The 20508-nt window shown below is 32.2% G+C and overlaps 2 pseudogenes; both read right to left on the bottom strand.

The window, feature by feature from the left end:
• Positions 1–591: 591 nt before the first annotated feature.
• LOC120132683 lies at positions 592–1474 on the bottom strand (annotated as a pseudogene).
• An 892-nt stretch (positions 1475–2366) lies between these two features.
• On the bottom strand, positions 2367–11021 carry LOC120132757 (annotated as a pseudogene).
• Positions 11022–20508: the final 9487 nt, after the last annotated feature.

Here is a 20508-nt window from a genome sequence, read left to right as displayed (position 1 = left end):
AACCGTATAATAATAAATCGAAAACGACAAAATAATTATCATAGATTCAATAATTCAACCATTTTATAATAAATAGAAATCGACAAAAGAATTCATCATAGATTTACTAAAAATTTAACAACTTCTATAATAAATAGAGATCGACAAAAGAGTAGAACATAGATTCACTAAAAATTTAACGACTTTCATAATAAATAGAGATGGACAAAAAATTGATCATAGGAAATATTAGAAGCAAAGTGGAGTTTGGGAATATTGCTACCTTGAGCCACTTATTAGTAGCGCTTTTATAGCCCGTCGCAAAAATTATCACATCGAATTCTCTCTCGGCGCCGTCCTCGAATATCACCTTCTTCCCATCGATTTTTTATATTGCTGGAACGACCTACATGTACATCACAAAAAGCAAAGAGCACAACAATGTCAGTGTCGGAAACTGACAGGAGTACTAGAATATGATCTCTTAAAAAATTTAAATTCTCACACGGTCGGACAGAAATTCATGTCTCCTTAGTTAGTGCCAAAGTATTGTTAGTGCTAAATTTTACTATATAGTTTGAGCACATTTCTTTCGTATTTTATATATATATGTTATGGGAATTTGATTTGATTGACCTTAATCTCTTTAGATTTAATCTTGCCGATGGTTCCAACATCAATCACCGGAGCTCTCCCGGCGGTTGCTTTGAGAAAGAAAGGACCTTCCTTTGGCCTATGGATCCCGTACTTGGACAGATCTCCGAACACGATCTTCGACATCCATACGGCCATGAAATCCACGATTCGAATCGGGATGTACTTGGAGATCTCTTTGGTCACCACATGAAACTGAAAAGAAGAAGAAGAAGAAAAAAAGCAAGACCAAAAACATGTAAGAAATCGAGGTTTGCATGTTTCGATGTAACAGAAACCTTCATGCAAGAGAGAGAGAGAGGATGTCGATTCTTACAGGGCTTCGTATGACAATGGACGTCGGGACCCCGAAATTTGAGACGTCGTAAGCTATCTCCATCCCGGAATTACCACATCCAACGACCTAAACGTCGTTGTTCCGGTACCTGGCACCGGATTTGTACTCGTTGGAGTGGATGGTTTCGCCTCTGAAATTATCCAACCCAGGCAGCTCCGGGATGTACTTGGCACTGTTCTCACCCGAAACTTCAAGAGAAAAATAGTACTCCTTTTAACCATCCGAAACCTCAAGAGAGGATAACACTCCTTTTAACCATCCGAAACCTCAAGAGAAAATAACATTCATTTTAACCATTAGAGTCACTCAATAAGTTCTGTGGTTAATAATTTTTTTGGTTGCCCTTCTAATGTTTCGTTCTGACTAATCTGGACCGACCCACATGGCACACCTGATTTTGGTGGGTGAGTCTCTCGACGAGATTTTCTATCTACACAATGAATTACTTGAACCCAAAACCTTACTTAAACGATATCAAGATGCTTACCACTTGAACTAACCCATTAATTAATAATAAGGTAAGGAGATTTATTACATATTTTTTAATGGTAAAAGTTGAGAATGGATTAAATTGTGAGTTATCTATAATAGCTAAATCTAATTGTACAATAAATGAATTGTTTGAATAGGTCGGATTTAAATTGATTAAAAAGACTAAAAATCTTTATTTGGGTCTATTTGATGATTAAAAAAAGTATTAGCTCTCATGAAAATTGAGATCACCACCAATCGTATAAGTTAAATATGACCGATCCCTAAAAGAAACTTAAAAATCCTTTTTAAAAACTAATTTTGAAGTCTCCTACTGAAAATCAGAGAAAAAATGGATTCAGTTCGAGAGTCAATTACTTGGGGAAGGTTATAGCACCCACAATTAGGGTTGTAAATGAGATGAGATAGATTGTGGTTTACTCGAGATCGATTCGATTAAAGCTCGATAAATATTCGGTTCGAATAGTCTCGACTCGAGTTCTTAAAGAGCCAAAACGAACTACTTGATAATCGATTCAAAAATATAATATATTAAGATTTTATTATTATAAAAAATAAATTATTAATAATTTTAACATTTATGTGTTGGTTTTTAAAAAAATGTAATATAAAATTTTCATAGTTCATATTAGAATTTGAGACTTCAATCGAGTTAAGTTTAAGATTTTTTTTCATTTCGAGTTTTTACGAGCTTCAATTCATGATTTTTTATTCTAGTCGAACTTTAGATTCACGAGTTTTTGAGTCAAGTCGAGCTCAACAATACTCAAACTCGACTCAGCTCATTTACACCCCTACTTGAAAAGCCTTATTATGCATTATCTCAATATATTAAAGTTTCAAATTCGAATTTAACTCTAAATTACTCATCAAGCAGGTTCATTACCAACAAACTAAAATATTGATATTCATTTATGTCAAACATTTCTATTAGAACCAGAACAATCATCGGAAGCTATTCCCGGAAAGCCTTAAGCCGAGATCCATTCCGATACTGATCACACAGGAAACACACAAACGTGTATAAGAGAACCCTGGAAGTAACCTTCAGAATGAGCCCGAAACGACTCCAAACCACTGTAGGACACTTGCGGGCTTTATCGTGTGCACTGCTGCCGCTTTCGGGTCTCATACACGGGCCGTGACACAAACACACTCTAGACGGCGGAGAAAGGGGTCGGATTGGAAGGGGGGACTAAAGAAATGCAAAAAAAAAATTAACTATTCAACTGCCAAAGTTGAGTTACATGTTAGCCTTCTCTCTATAATAGGTGTCAAATTGAAGAAATCCTCTTAACCATGCATCACCACTCCAAACTCAAGGCAAAACCAGGATGCATGGCACAAGCACTCTGTATTAACACCACAAACCTCAGGAAAATCATAAAATAGTCTTCAAAGCTAATTTAGGGGGATTTCCAATCAAATTGAAGGCTATCAAACCCGTTTACTGCTCCGAGCCCATTTGGCAATCTGTTAGCTAATTCTTGTTGTTGATGGTTCACAGCATCCTGAGGCATCATCAGTGGCATTCTCGCCCTTCCAGTGAAATTCATAGAATTGTTCCACATGGCAGGTCTCCTAGCAGTAGGATTGGAAGAAAGACCCACGCCACCACTCATATTCCCAGACCCTCCACTTCCAATACCTGAATTGTTATTAACGAACCCATTTCCCATCATACAGCTGCCACTCACCTGTGGAAGTCCATTATTGTTAAAGTTACTGTCCATCAAACCAGCACGGACCATGCTACCTCCTCCATTACTGAACTGTGATGAAATCATCATTTCTTGAATGATTTTTTCGACAGAGCTCTGAGATTCATTTGGGTCGACTTCACTTGTCTGAGATGACTGCTGTGTGGAATATGTGCAGATGGATTTTCTGTTTTGATACTTTTTGTTGTGGTGGAGGGACCCAAGGCATTATGAGCATTTTGGGGAGGAAGACCACACGAGGATGGCATTGTCGATGAGAAGGGCGAAGAAGGATTAGGTTGAAAGGGCGGAAAAGATGTGGAGGACCCTGCTGATGGGATCTGAACCGGGGTTCCAGTATAGGGACTGTTTGGATAATTCATCTGATTTTCGATCCTAGAATTCATGGAATTCTGCCGGAGAAGCCCAACGATGGTGGTAGCAGATGTAGAAGTGGAACTTGCACCCTGGGAGTTGTTTACATTGGAAACAGCATTGCATGTATTAGGCTGCAGAACAGCTGATTGTGTTGAATCATTATTTGCATTTTCACCAGCAACTTGCTGCTGCTCCTCCATTTGCGGTGCTGAACTATGCTGTGCAGACGATGGGGAACTCCTCCTTGGGAACTTGGCCAAACTATCTGAAAATGAATAGAAAGAATTACCATTGTCTTGAGGTAAAGAAAAAAGAGACGAGATAAATGACGATGCTACTTGTGACATTTCAAGGTTTCCAAATAATCTGGATTCCTTGACATATTAAAAGAGACCTCGAACACTATAAAGCTATATTACTCTGATCTGGTGTGTAGAAAACAAGTATTTATCTGACATGGTATGTTTATATGTTTCCTGGTTTTTTTTTATGAATTTGGAGGATCTTAGGAGGTCATATCATCATATCCATGTGTCAACACAGGTGGGGATCATTTGGCGACGCCATTTTCTGCATCTTTTTAATTTTACAAGTGGATGACAACCTGAGCCAATTTCTTCCCAGGTTTCTTGCTGCTCTACCTAATTATTAGGGCTTTAGATAAGCAGGATCAACACAACACCAATTGATCAACAAGAATGCTTCTTAATAGATCAGTGAGGAACAATAGATCATAAATATTGGAAGATCAAAAGTTATGCACTATACCCATTGGCCCCATCCCCGTCTCACGGCTATAATCAATCAAATCCTTCATGCTATTAACCACCTCTGATATCTGCAATTGAAGAAAACCAGTTGGAAAACAAATAACTTAAAGTTCCTCTTAAGCTAAGCTGTGAATCAGCTACCTAGCCAATAAACTTTGAATTTGTGCTTCATGTAAGATGACATGAAAACCAAGAAAACATCAGCCAGAGAAGGTAATTTGCAGACAAAGACCGAAGTAGGATAACAAGAAAAAGTATTACCCTTGTCTAAAACAGCCCCATGGATAACCACCCATGCAACATTCTTTTTTGGAGAGGTGTTTAAAAATGGTATATTAGTATTAATCACAAACATTTTTGCAGCTAATTTTAAGAGACCTTAAATCTCATCAAGCTTAAACGATATTCCATTAAGGCTCATCTTTCTAGTAATTTGCTTTTCATTATGTTCCTATAACTGAAATGTAATGCCTAATGAATATTACCACCAAAATACAATATATATGTAACAATCATGTCCCTATATATACTTAAAACCATCATGAATGTCATCCCTGTACTCCACACTACGTTCATACATTACCTGTGCATTAATATAATATGTTCAGACATTCCTCTAGTTACTCATACAGGCCAGGCCACTGCTTCTATGTATAACCAAGGATACTGATTAGCAATACTAACACAAGCATTTCTATAGTAAAACATATGAGTATTTTATTTATTTTCCCTTTATTTTCCAAAGGTGAACCCTAAAATTCTGGTCATATGACCACTAAGGGTCATTCTACTTGTGTTAAACTGTTTAGAACCTAGTTTTATTATTGAAAATTCCATCTCATATTATAGAATTTTGTACAATCAAGTACAATTGTCAATCCCATAAATCTCAGACCACCACGTTACTCTATATGCTGGCTCTAAAACAAGACAAATGGGTATATTAAAGCTTCATTCAGTTGTAAGTCTTATCTACTCATTCAATTATTTGATCTTGTTTAACTATGGATTTGTACCAAAAAAAAAAGAAAAAAGAAAAATAGATAAGATATAGATAGCAATAATGGAAAGAGAAGGATAAGATGAAAGATCCCAATATTTCAAGAAATAAAAGATTTTAATTAAAAATATATAGAGAAAAGAACACAAAATAATATAATGTTTTGTGTATTTTAATCTTTCACGTTTTAATGCTGTACATACCATGTGACTGGCTTTAGCACACAAAATAGTTGTCATTATTAATATTTGAGAAATGAAACTAGCAAATAGATTTATTGCAAAAAGTGCCTTAAATTCAAACTACAATCATTTGAGATGCATGCTATAATTCATAATGATTGAAAATAGAGTTGAAGTCTAAAATACCTGAAGGCAACGTACATATCTCTTTGTATACCCTAAATCATTAACTAAAGGAACATCCAAAGCTTTTACCAATTGACGAGCAGATGCAACAAACCTGCAAAAATCATGTGCAACTGACAAAGCAAACTAAGGTGAAGCCCGAAGAGCATGCATCTGTACAATGGCTATCATTGCTTTTCCTCACATGATTGATTCTGATCTATGCCTTAACTCAAATAAGAGAAAGAGAGCAGGACAGATGCTAGAGGGTAGCAGCAGGTTTTGGAAGAGAAGTAGCGCAAATGGCCCCAGGGGCACAAAAATAAGCTTATATATCCTAGGCCCAGGCAGTAAAAGATATGTAAGCCTATCAGGCATACATACACATTTAATTTCTCTTGCTTTGACGTTATAAATTAAATGGTACACAGCCAATTTACAACAATGTTGGTAAGATGAAAGAAAATTACCGTGATAACTTTTTATAACAGGATTTTTCTACAATTACATAAAATACCCTCTGGTGTTACATCAATATCACATTTATGAATAAATAACTCACATGTTACGTAGACTGCAGAGTGAGGATGTCATTAACTATGGAGTACTCTAATGAGAATAATAAAACTCACATGTTACAGTTACTCTGTAAGTCCGGTGCAGATAAGTTGGAGTACGCATTTTGTGCTGATGCTTGGTACTTCTGTGCAGCAGCTCCAAGTTGACTTACCTGAAATCCATTTTAATCAATTATTTTTGTCTTGGAAAATGAAGCTTTTCCCCCAATGTGTATCAGGTAAAAAGCTTCACTGAATCTATGAGAGAACACTCTTCAGTTCATCAAATCCATACCACCCATAACACCTCCAGCAGAGAACATAAGTCAAAGAAAACAAAAAAGACCAGAAGGCAATGACATCACCCAGTTCTCTCCAAAAAAAAAACACTCCACCCTAAAGAATGAAACAGAGAATTTTCCTTTTCAGGGCTCAGAGTGGAGAAAGGTGAGGGAACGAGATTCTTAAACTTTTTCCTTCATCTTCTACAGTACTACCAGCATCCCATGTTTCTAAAATCTAATGCTTTTGGAGTGAAGATGACAGGAACTCGTTCAAAAATAAATTATGGTTTTTAATGTGCCAGCATCCTTTTGTTTACCTGGGGTATAATCAATCTCCTAGGGATAAGCTCCTCATGATGACGTGCGCAAAACTCCCAAGAGCAAATCTAGAGAGCATAACAAGATAAGAAAAATGTCAACCTATCAGAAGTTCCCACTTGCACCTCCTTTAGCACATAGAATTTAACACCTTCAAACCTTTAGATCTGGAGAAAAACAAGACGAAGTTGACCATCCCGAACCACACGAAGATGCTCAAAACACTCTCTTGTATTGCTTTTGCGTAGTCAAGGACAATTTGTCCATTTGCATTAAGATATTCACGTGGCATATCAACATAAAGAAGCTCCTCCAACGTGCCACTGTCATATTTGATTTTAAATAATCTGGGCAGAACCTCAATGGTTGCCTCTGAAATTTCAAAGAGAGTGTGTTAGGGAAGCAAGAATTTGACATTTACTCTCTTCACGTGTATAGTTGTGCAACCTGAGACATGTCATATTAAAACCTTTTTCCCAAATGATCACAAGTCATATTCTTTATCAAAGACGATAAATGAAATTCTACTTGGATCTTTTGATTCCTCCAGCATGGACCACTTATTTCATTTGAAACTCGAACTACTCATTACAAAGTGATAAACTCTTGCACCATGGATGAAATAACATGTGGTACAAACTATTACAAAATTCAATTTCTTTTTGGAACCATTTTCATGTAATCTAAGAAAAATAGAGTTACTACCTTACAATCACCAATCGTCTAACTTTAAGGCATAAGTGCAGACAAAGTAAAAGGAATTTATTAGTCCACCTGAGTCCGATCAGATAGGGAAGCCTAGTGTCTATGATTCAATAAGACTCGGACAAATTGAAGACCCAATTTATAATGTATTTGTGTTCTAAATGAAGCCTATGTACCAAAGATGATGCATATCCAAAGAGACAATCACTAGGAAGGTAGCATGCACCACTTCTTTTGGTGAAGTGTCTAAAATCATTCATGCAAAAGCAAGAACCATACTTAATATGACAAATGATAGTCCGCTTCTAATGGTGGGAATGTTTAAATCACCATAAAATATCAAGTTCTAGTAACATACCGAAACCACGACCGGGTTTGCAGTTGCATATTTTACAGTGCCATATATCCTGCAAAAGCTGCAATTAAATTTCTAATATTTTCATACAATGGAAACACATCAAAATCTTAAACTTTGTAGAGCATTCGATAACACAAAAACTAGAAAGTATCATTTTAATTGGTGAAAAATTATGTGATAAACATATAGACAAACAAGATCCTAGCCTACTCCCCCATCAACCCACAAGACAGTACTAAATTTTCTAACAATAAAATCCTGCTTTATCTGAGCATATAAATCCATCTTAAGTAAAATCTATAGAGATAAAACTATCATCATATCCCAAAATCAACTTTCCAAAACCGTCCACTTGACCCAAAACCAACTATACAAAACCGTCCACTTGAGATTATATAGTCACTCAAAATTATAACTTTTCTGCTACACCTACGTATCTCACAAGGGGAACTAAATTCTCAGTACTTATCCTTGAATTAGGTAAGGGATATAATGGAAGGCACACCACACCACCTTATCTGACAGTTTACTTTTTATCTGAGTGACTGTTTTCCAGAATAGCATAACTGAACGGAAATAATCAATCTGTTATAACTCACTCCTGACATTATGCACCTTCATCAAACATTAATAAACAGTGTTCCTTGTAGACATTGTTTAGTAAATTTTGAATTTCCGGAAGGCAGTGTAAGAAGGATATACCATGCCAACCATTGTCCTCTCTCTTTCTAAAGCACCAGATTCTCCTCTCACTAGGGACAATAAAGTTTAAGTTGGTTAGCTTCTTTGAATAACATACCTGAGGGAAAACACCGTTAGTTTGCCGACTATTTCCATACATCGAAACACACCACCTTTTCTTTGAATTAGGAGCAAAATATCAGTAACAAATTTCCGCCAGAATCAATATTGTTATCCTGTATCAAGATGTGTTATTACCAAAGAAAACAACAATCACCAGAAGACCAATTAACTCCACAAGTGAAAAATTCTTACATTAGGCCTACACTGTTGCTGATACATGTATTGGGTCAAACGCCGAGCGCAAGTGCCAGGTTCGTAAGCTGGTCTAACAGCAGATTTAATAGGTAAATTCTGCTGCAGAAAATGTGACTGTAGTTGAGGCCTTTGCTGGGGAAGCGATTTCAACAGTTGTTGCTGATATTGCATCTGCAAAATACGCTGTTGTTTCAAAATATTCATCTGTGCAAGAGCAGCTTGAGAAGACTGCCTGGACAATTGGAGGAACTGCTGCTGCTGTTGTTGTTGCTGCTGCTGCAAAAGCATTGCTTGATCAGAGTGTTGACGCTCCAATTTTACAGGCCCTATGCCTCTTCCAACTTGGTTCTGTTGAGGTTCTAGCTTCACTAGTGCAAGATTTTGGAATGACTGCAACTGTTGCTGAGGAGCAACCTGATCATTCATCGTCTGTGGCTCCAACTTGACTGCACCTCTTCCCCCTAAGTCTCCTCGGGTTGATTGAAATTGGTGCAGTGATTGACTGTGTGAAAGAGGGAACTGTTGAATTGATTGCTGCCCATGCTGAAACTTTTGTGGCTCAAATTGTTGAACTTGAGATTGCGGCTGGTCTAACATTTCAGGATTTCCAGCATAGTTTGCAGTTTGCTGGTTCTGAATTTGACCTGGTGACCCAAAATTAGCAATATTTGATGGTGTGAATGACGAAGGAGGTACATTAAAACCAATCTCGTTTGCTACAGAAGTGAGAGGATCAGACTCAGCAGTGGCATCAAAACCTCTCTGTTGGAAAACACTAGCACAAGAGAGGTCAGAATTTGGAACCCCATTGCTGAAAGTCTGGTTGAGGAATGATGAAATGTTTTCTGTGCTACCCAGCAAATTCATGTTATATTGAGCTCTTGGTGAGACAAGCGAGGAAAATGTTGCCTGTGGAGGCATTGAACCACCTTGAGATCCCAAAATAGCAGAACTCGATCGCATAAGTGCCGGAGAACCAGATTGAGGGCCACCAATTGAAGGTATTGAACCACCCTGAGATCCCAAAATAGCAGAATTTGATCGCATAAGTGCCGGAGAAACAGATTGAGGGCCACCGATTGAATTTGCTTGCCTAGACTGCACCATTTCTCACGAATTTAGACAGCAACTGCTCAAAAAGTTCACCAAACAAAACTAATACATCTCAAGTTCACCATACACATATATCATGTTGATACTCCCCAGGCACCTAGACAAAGAAGGCATAATTATATTCAAACAAAATCCAGGAAAAGCTTAGAATTTGATATTACAGATTATCAGCATTTCAGAAGTGGAGTCACAACAGTTTCCATTTGTGACCACTATAACCTGAAACATAGACAAGAACAGAGAAGAGTAAAGTATTAATTGTGGAGAAGCTGAAATCATTTAGTGAAAACTCTAATTAGATTAGAACAATTTACCCCCGGAATACAAAATCATAAAACACAGCCAAACCCCCACAATCGGGTAAGTGTTTAAGCTAAAATAACTATATAAAAAAAGAGATAACAGTAACATACTAAATTTATAACAAAAACGCCTCTGAAATTTGAAAACTTCCCCCATTCTAAAATCCAAAACAAGATACCAACATCCACAAAAACTCAAAACTAAAAAAGAAATAGAAATGGAAATATATAGAAAGAAGCTTGATATTAATGAAACCACACTTATTAAACACACGAAAAGGACATAATTAGCAAACAAATTGAAAACCCAGAGACCAAAAGGGAGAAAAAGATAGATGCAAAGTCTGGGAAATATGTACTCCTTGTTCTTCACTCACCCAAACAAAGAAAATCCAGTTAACAAAAGAGAAAAGGATAGAGAACTTACAATGTGAAGTGGCAGCGTGGATGATTCTTGAGAAGGAGAGGAAATCGGTCGTTCCCTATGAGAAGAAAAAAGCCGAAAAGGAAACCAAACAAAACCAATTATCTCTCTAAAGTGATGATAATAATAATAAATAAAAACAGATTTTGTCTTCAGAGCTCTTTCCCATTGGATTATGCAGAAAGAGAACGTGATGTAAAAAAGATTATCTTCATTGATAATCTATCGTTCATATTTTTTTTTCCAATAATCCTTTTTGTTTTCCCTTTTGGGTGTTTTGTAGCAGCCTACGCTCATTCTTTGCCTTTTCGTTTCACTCTGTTTTGTTTTGTTTCGTTTCGTTTATAAAAAGAGAGTAGTGAGAGTTTATATGTGTTCTTCCGGACGTCAAAATTTCTTCGGATTGGATTTAATTTTTGCTTTTTACAATTTTTTCTATTATTTATTTATAGTGTAAAATCAAATATATATATATATATATATTTCTTTATCAAATGGAGAAGTATTCATTGGTAAATAAATATTTACATCAGACCAAAACAGTCCAAAGACGATTCAAGTTCTACATAACCTAAAACACAAAAATAAACAAAAGATGGGGTTATATTTGTCTCATAATCAAATAATGAACAAAAGAAAAAATAAAAAAATAAATCTAAAAAACCAATTAGTATCATTTTAGTAAGGATGATAATGGATTGGGTCGGTTTTTTTGTTCACTCGAATTTCATTTGAAAACTAAACTCTTTTATTAAATTCGATCGATTTGATGTCACCTTTAAAATAATATGATTTAATCTAAACTCAAATATATTTTTTAAAAATGACAAAATAATTTGATCGGGTCAAATCATATTGAAATATGTCATGTTTAGGTGAATTGTCCATCCTTACATCTAAGACATTAATTATTAGTCAATTGATATATAAAATCGATGTTGATTAAAATAAAGAAATCATCGAAAAAACTCTAAGGGTGTGTTTGGTTAACGTAAAATAAGATTATCTTTGGGAATAAGATTATCGAAATGACTACTATGTTTTGTTTGTTTAGCACTAATATAGGATTATAATGTTTGGTTTGACGAATATAAGATTATTTTGATACATTTTTTATCAAATTATCTTTGGGATATATATATTTTTAACAAGTAAAACTTTAATATTAAATTATAAATATTTGAATGAAAATTTATAAAACTATTTTACTTGTTACATTATGTAGATTTAAAGAAAAAATATATTTAATATATAATTAATATAATTAATATATCAATTTTATATTTTTAAATGATTTTCATAAATATCATATTTATTTATATAAAATATAATATACTACGAAAATTAATATTGATATTGAATGAAAAAATATATTATTTTTTAATGTATAATACTATTTTTTAATAACTCAGTCAAATATTATTATTTTAAGCAATTAATTTTTAATAATAATAACATTTTCACCTCATAAAATTATAAAATGATTAATAATTTAAATATTAAAATATTAAATAATTTTAACTACTAAAATTTAGTAACATTTTACTAAATTAAACTCATTATATTATTATTATTATTATTATTATTATTATTATTAAATTTAGAATTTTGAGTAAATCACAATTTTTTTGATAAGGATCCATATGAAATAATTTATTATTTTAGGGGTATTTATGTCCAAAATGATAGAAATTATTTATTACTTAAAATTTTAAAGGTAATGACATTTATACCATTTTAATAAAAAAATATTATTACTTGTAATAAATTATTACATAGTAATAATCTTTTTCACGAATTAAATATAAAAATACAATTTCAAAAATGATCATTTATCTTAATAATAAACTTTTTCGTGAACTAAACGTCACTAAAGAATAAGGTTTCTTCATACCAAAAGTACAGAGTTCTAATCATAAGCTAATCATATTTTAAAATAAAAACACTAATATCAATAGAAGGTAACAATGACAAGGGTAAACGCTCACGTGTAGCGCCTAAGTATACGGTTAAAATATGATGTTATTGATTTTTTTTTTTTTTAAATAACAAAATCGGTAAAAAATTATCGAAAACATCATTATTTTGACCGGTTCTAATTACCTATATAGGTAAACGCGGTAGAAAAAATCCGATCAAAAAATAATGTTTTAGGTAGCGCTTTACCGAAAATATTATTTTTTGACCGGATTTTTTACCCCATTTACTTATATAAGTAATTAGAACCGGTCAAAATAATAATGTTTTTGGTCATTTTTACCGGTTTTGTTATTTAAAATAATAATAAAATCGGTGATGTCTTATTTTAACCGTATACTAAGGCGCCGCACAGCATAACTGCCCATGACCAAGTCACAATGGTCAAACAAAAAGGAAGATCCTCGAACACAAGTAAAGAATTAAGCATGTTGTAATTTTTTTACAATACTGAAAATGATCAAAACAAAATGGTCAACCACACTTATTTTATTAATCTTTTTAAAAATTGAATCCATACTAAGGAAAATTAAACTACAAAATATACCATATAAATGTCATATCCTTTGTTACTTTTAGAATAGATGGCCACATAATTAGCAGACATTTGAAATATATAACATATTATATAGGATGAAAGGATGGATTCTTCTCTCTCTCTCTCTCTCTCGAATCTTATTTCTTCTCATTCTCGATCTGATCTATTACTTTTAGAAACTCAATCATCTCTTAATCTAGACGATGATGATTTCTTTCCACGAGTCATCACCTTTATCTATTGTGCATGAAAAATGATGTTTATGTATGTACACAAGTGACAAGCGTCGTATATTGTCAAATATATAATCTTTAATCTCAAAATAGGTAAATAATAAGCGTAATAAAGAAAAGAAAGGTCAATCCACATGGACTAAATAGTTTCTGATGTTGAGAGATTTTGATTCTGACTTTGATGATAAGGTAAAGAAAATTGGGGGATTTCAATTGAAATAACGGAGTAAAAATAAATAAATGTAAAAGAGTAAAAACAAATGAGAAAAATAAAAAAGTAAATTTTGAGAGAAGAAAATCAATTTAATAAAGTAGCCATAAACTTCGCTTTGCCTCAATTCATTTCGATCATCGAAAAAAATTTTACTTCGGGATTCATGCCAGTTACAGTCTATAAGGTTCAACCCTTGTAACTTTTTTTTTGTTAAACCGATATTCCCAAGTTAATCTTTGAAATTCAGTCTTTATTTGGACTAACTACGCTATCGCCGTTAGCACTAAAACAACTTTAAGCGCTAGAAAAGCACAACTCGGATTATGTTGTCTCAATGAGAATCGAATTTGATCTCAATTTCCCTTAGCGGACAACAACTAAATGTGTTCATAGGAATCGAACTTGCTACCAAACGGTTCTTCCTCCCAACTTCAAATCAAAACAATATACAGACCAACGAGCTCTTTTTGAAAAGAAAGTGTTGAGATTTTTTCAAGGAAAGTCCAATTGTGAATCCAAGTTTGCAGAAAATTGAGAATAATATCTGAAGATATTAAGTGTTTTTCTATTATCACGAAACAAATTGAGTAATCGCTAAGTCATTGACTAATTGAAAAAATTAACTAAACATGATAAAAAGCATAGTTAACATTTTTTAAAGAAAATAAGTAAAGACTTAAAGTAAAAATAAAGATGAAAAGAATAAAACTTTTATAAAAATAAAAGGAAAACACAAACAAATTGAATCCAATAACATTTCAAGTTTTATCCTAAGGGGGTGTTTGGATGGGGAATGTGGAATGTAAATCTCACATTCCCTCGTTTGGTTAGCCCAGGAATCCCATTTCCGGTAATGCAAGATTACCAAATGGTGGATTTTTTAGGCTATATTACCGGAAATGTCATTACCTCCCTTTTCGTAGGTATTATTGGATTACCGGCGTTTTGGACTAAAATGTCCTTAATTTTTTGTTTCTTTCAAAAATATAATTCTTCTGTCATTGAATAATAAAATTTCTACGAAGGTTAAATTATAAATTTATTCTTAAACTATTTTAGATTTACAAAAAAAATACTATAATTAAAATTTTATATGAAGTTCAGGGGTTAAAAAAAATTTACCCTTTCATTAAACCTTTTTATATTTTCAATTTTGTAAAAAAAAATTATATACATTTTATGAATTTAAATTTTTTAAAGAAAATATATAAATATTTTTCAACTTGTTAAAAAAACAAATATATAATAAGGACAATTTGGTCAAATATACATTCTAATAATCTTTTATTCTTTTAACCAAACATGATAATCTTACATTCCTGCTAAGCCAACCAAACACTAAGGGGGTGTTTGGTTCAAGGATTGTAGAATCCCACATTCCCATGTTTGGTTGGCCGGGAATCTTATTCCCGGTAATATTTTATTACCAATAGTAGATTTTTTGGGGTATATTACCAGTAATGTCATTACCTCCCTTCCCTTAGTTATTGTAACATTACCGGCGTTTTGGACTAAAATGCCCTTAAATTTTTATTTTTTTTTCAAAAATATCATTCTTCTGTCATTGAATAATAAAAATTCTACGAATGTTAAATTATAAATTTATCCTTAAATTATTTTAGATTTACAAAAAAAATCTATAATTAAAATTTTATATGAAGTTCAGGGGTTCAATTTTTTTTACCCTTTCATTAAAACCTTTTTTATATTTTTAATTTTGTAAAAAAATTATATAAATATTATGAATTTAATTTTTTAAAGAAAATATATAAATATTTTACAATTTGTAATATTATACAAATATATAATAAAGACAATTTGGTTAAATATACATTCAAATAATATTTTATTCCTTTAACCAAACACGGTAATCTTACATTCCTGCTAAACCAACCAAACACAAAATACAACATTCTCAGTAATTATATTCTCTAGTAATCTTTTATTCCCACTGGTAATCTTACATTCCGTGAACCAAACGCACCATAAGTGTGTTTGGTTGGGGGAATGTGAGATTCCATGAGAATCTCACATTCCACCGTTTGATTGGTCGGGAATGTCATTCCCGATAATCTTACATTACCAATAGTGAATTTTTTTAGGTATATTACCGGGAATGTCATTACCTCCTTTTCCTTAGGTATTGTTGGATTACCGGCGTTTTGGACTAAAATGTCCTTGATTTTTTTTCTTTCAAAAATATACTTTTTCTGTCATTGAATAATAAAAATTCTACGAATGTTAAATTACAAAAATATCCTTAAACTATTTTAGATTTACAAAAAAAATCTATAATTAAAAAAATATAAATTTTATGAATTTAAATTTTTTAAAGAAAATATATAAATATTTTCCAACTTGTTAAAAAATGTATATATAATAAGGATAATTTGGTCAAATATACATTCCAATAATTTTTTTATTCATTTAACCAAACACGGTAATCTTACATTCCTGCAAAACCAACCAAACACAAAATACAACATTCTCAGTAATCCTATTACAGGGTAATATTTTATTCCCACTGATAATCTTACATTACGTGAACTAAACGCACCCTAAGGGGTATTTGTAGCTTTCAAACAACCTAAAGAAAATAAAATAAAACAACTAAAGATAATCCTAAAAACATTAAAAACAAAAATAAATCCTAAATAAAAAAAATGATAATTCCCAAATATTTTTTTGAACTCAAATGTAAACTAAAATCCTAAGAAATTGTTGTCCATTCACCCCTCTAGAAAATGTTGATTGGATCGCCTTCTGGAAGCTGTTGTTGGTTGGACCGCCAAAATTTGTCACATCGGACATCGGCATGCCCCAAGTCATACCCTTAAACCCAGCCTTGATTCCAGAAAAATAAAAAAAAACTACAGAATTTGCTCTTTTAATGTTGTTTCTTAGATAAAGTCCTACATGAAATCGAATAAAAACAAATCAAATCAACAATATCAATGAAACAACAATAAGTAATTATCAACAAAATAATGACAAAATAGATCACTCATCAACAAGACAAACTTGCTTTAAACAAAGATATTTTATTTTTTAAAATAATTTTGACTTATTATGTTAACATTTAGGAAAAAAGTTAAATTAAGTTATTGCTCGATTTGCAATGTACATGTTCATTATTTAACTTTATTTTTACCAAAATAATATTTAGATATTATTGTGTATTGATTTATCACATTAAATTTAAAAAATATTATCAATTTATATGAATTAAACGACTTTATTAGTTAAAGAGATAATTGTCATCTTTATAGATTTTAAGTTCGAGCATCGATTGTTGAATATTTATGCGTTAATTGTAAACGATTGAAAATCTTTAGAGCATACTACTGTTACTTATAAGCACCTTAGCTTAATAAGAAAAATATGATCAAATTATTATAAAAACTACAAATCTATGAAAGAAAGTCAAAATAAAAAAATTGACGGTCATTTATCAGATTCTTAAAATAATAACGTAAAAAAACATTAAACTTCTATTTTAATCGAAGCATATTTTAAACATTTACAATAAATAAAAATATAATTTAAATATTATCTTTTATTGCTTAAGTATATTAAAAATGAGGGTAAATTATGCGTTTAGTACCTAAACTATCAGTTTTGATCCATTTTAGTATCTAATTAATTTTTCAAAACCATTCCTAATATTTTTGTTGTTGCATTTTAGTACTCCCATTAAAAACTTAATGTTAAGTTTTGAAAAAAAATAATGATTAGGTACTAAAATGGAATAAAGCTGATAGTTTAGATATTAAATGCGTTAAATTTTTAATGATGGAGTACTAAAATGAAATAAAAACTGAATGTCAAGTATAATTTTAAAATTTAAAAAATTTTGATATTAAAACAAAATAAAACTAATAGTTTAAGTATTAAATGTATAGTTTACCCTAGAAATTACAAGTGAGAAGGCATATTCAACGGTGCTATAAACTTGGGATCAATCCATCAAATAGAATAAAAAAGTTGGGATTAAAGCCGGATGGGTCCTATTGCTTTTAGGATATTTTTTTCTAGCTGATTAATTATTGAGAGCTACTTTCATAATGGAACATAATAATTTAAAAATTTTGTCCAAATTATGTGATGCTTTGGCCCCAAAAGATTTATTCTTGAAAATTTATTTCCATGCTTTTATTCAACCAAATTTATTTCCAATGCAACTCCTACTAATCAGTAAAAGAAAAATAAATTTATAAAATAATAATAATAACTAAAAAACTTTTAAGAGCATCACTACAAACAATATTTACAAATACTTATAATTAAATTAATTATTATCGTATACACTCATATTCATTATATAAATATATTTCTGGGTAAACTACGCTGCTAAGTGGTCGTTAATCTTTGAGTAAATTTTCGTTTTCTCACTGAAGTTTCAAAACTAATTAGTTGATCAATAATGTTATCAATTTATAACAAATCAATCACTTTACATTAACAACCATTAACATGGGTGACATAAAACTGATGTGGTGTGCTAATCTCTGGCATGACACAAATTTTTTTCTTATATATAATCAATATTCAAGTTATAATCCCACCGACACAAACCAAGCGATATTGATGGTAAAGTAATTGTTGTTATTCCTTTAGATCTCGAGTTTGACCACCATGAAGACTAGGAGTATGAGCATTCAACGTCAAAAGATTTAGAATTATCTTAGAACATATACTAATTTATACTTACCCTAACAAAAAAATTAGGGTAAATTACATGTTTAGTACCTAAACTATTAGTTTTGATTCTTTTTAGTACATAATTCAAAATCATACATAAACTTTAGGTTTTATTTTATTTTAGTACCATCGTTCAAAATTTAACGTCAAGTTTTGATTTTTTTTTAAAATTTAGGTACTAAAATGGACAAAATTGATAGTTTTGGTACTAAACACATTAATTTTTTTAACGATGGGTACTAAAATGGAACAAAAACTAAACATTATATATGTTTTTTGAAAAATTTAAAGTTTAGGTACTAAAACGGATCAAAACTGATTGTTTAGGTACTAAAAGCGTAATGTATCCTAAAAAATTATAATCCATGTGCTCATCCATGTAATTTACCCTTGCTTTTAAATACTCCTATATGTTTTGATAAAATCAAGGGTAAATTATATAAATAATCCTCAAACTTTTAAGACATTTGCATTTTTGTCACCAAACTTTTAAAACTTGCAATACAATCATCAAACTTTTAGTTTGTTCTCAGTAAGGTCTCTGTCGCTACCTTCTATTAGTTTTTTCTGACGTGACAATTAACTGCTATTAAACTCCCCCTTCTTCTTCAACGATTCCTTTTCTTTTTCCCCTTATTGTTCACCCATCTATGGTCACCCTACCTTCGATCAACAGTGGCTCAGACTGCCATCACCATCGTCACCGATGTCGCCTCCCGATCACACCTCGACCCTCTATTCATACTCACCGTCCACCGACAAGTTCTGCCCCTATTTCAAAAGAGGGTGGAACTAAAGCCAGATCAAATGGCAGCTTTCTCGATTAATAGCCTTCTCGATGGATATCAAACTCATACGAAGCAATGTCGGAGAAAAATCGAGCTGGTTGATAAATTAGAGATGAAAGAATCGAATTGAAGCTAACAAAAAATTGAATTTCCACTCTTCAACAAAGGAGAATCGAATAGAAGCTAGCCTTCTTTTTAATTTTCTTAAAAGTGTAGCAGACGACTCAACTTTTAAGAAAATTAAAAATGAATCCAGTTGAAATTGGTTTTCAATTTTCCTAAAATAGACGGTGAGTATGAATCGAGGGTAAGGTGTGGTTGGGAGGTGACACCAGTGATGATGATGATAGTGGTGTGAGTCATTGTTGATCGGAGGTGGGATAAATAAGAAGAGAGAAAAGAAGAAGAATTACTAAAGAATAATGGGGAGTTTAACGATAGTTAAATGTCACTTCAGCAAAAACTAACGGAGATAACGACAAATACCTTACTGAAAAATAACTAAAAATTAGATAATTGTATTGCAAATTTAAAAAGTTGGGTGAACAAAATGCAAGCGTCAAGTTCGGATTTATATACTTTACCCTCAATCAACTTAACTTAATTAAGCCATTGTTTTCGCGGGCTTTTCCCTTTTCCATTCCCTTTCCCGTTGCTGTCTCTCTCTCTCTCATGGTGTTCTCTCGTCCAAGAACTCTCTTTCACTCCGTTGCATCTCATCTGTTTTTATTCTTATAAAATCCAAAGATAAAGACGGAAAAACCTACGGAAATACTTTTAATTCCAGCGGTAGCTAAAAGCTGGAATTCTCTGTTTATATCATTCTTCCTTTGATTAATGCAGAAAAAATCAACAGCCATTCTTAAGCTCTCTTCTCTGTTTCAGCTCTTTCCATTTACGTTTTTTCAGGTATGTTTCTTTCGTTTTCCGAGTTAGATTTTTCCCCTTTTTTTAATATCTAAATTTGATAGGAGTCTTAAATTTGTATCGACTTTATCTGTTTGATCTGCATTGAGCTAAATTTGAACACATTTTTTATATGATGCAAATTATTCAATTTATTTCTAATAAATTTATAAATATTGATGTAAAACTAATATTTTGATAGTATTATTTTGAAATGTGATGATGGTTTTCGGTCTTAGTCCTAGATCATTCGAACCTGATACTCGATGTCATTCTATGCTTCTTTATTCGAACCTGATATAGGATGTCATTCTATGCTTCTTTCTTTCCAATGCATAGATTGTTTCTCTAGATCTGATGTAGAATTATCAATTATGTGAATGTGTAAAATTAATTTAGTTTTAGTTCTTCTAAGTGTACATGAGTGACAGTTG

This window comes from Hibiscus syriacus, unplaced genomic scaffold (assembly GCF_006381635.1).
Source record: "Hibiscus syriacus cultivar Baekdansim isolate YM2019G1 unplaced genomic scaffold, ASM638163v2 tig00110569_pilon, whole genome shotgun sequence".
Lineage (NCBI taxonomy): Eukaryota > Viridiplantae > Streptophyta > Magnoliopsida > Malvales > Malvaceae > Hibiscus > Hibiscus syriacus.
This window is presented reverse-complemented; position numbering and strand designations above follow the sequence as displayed.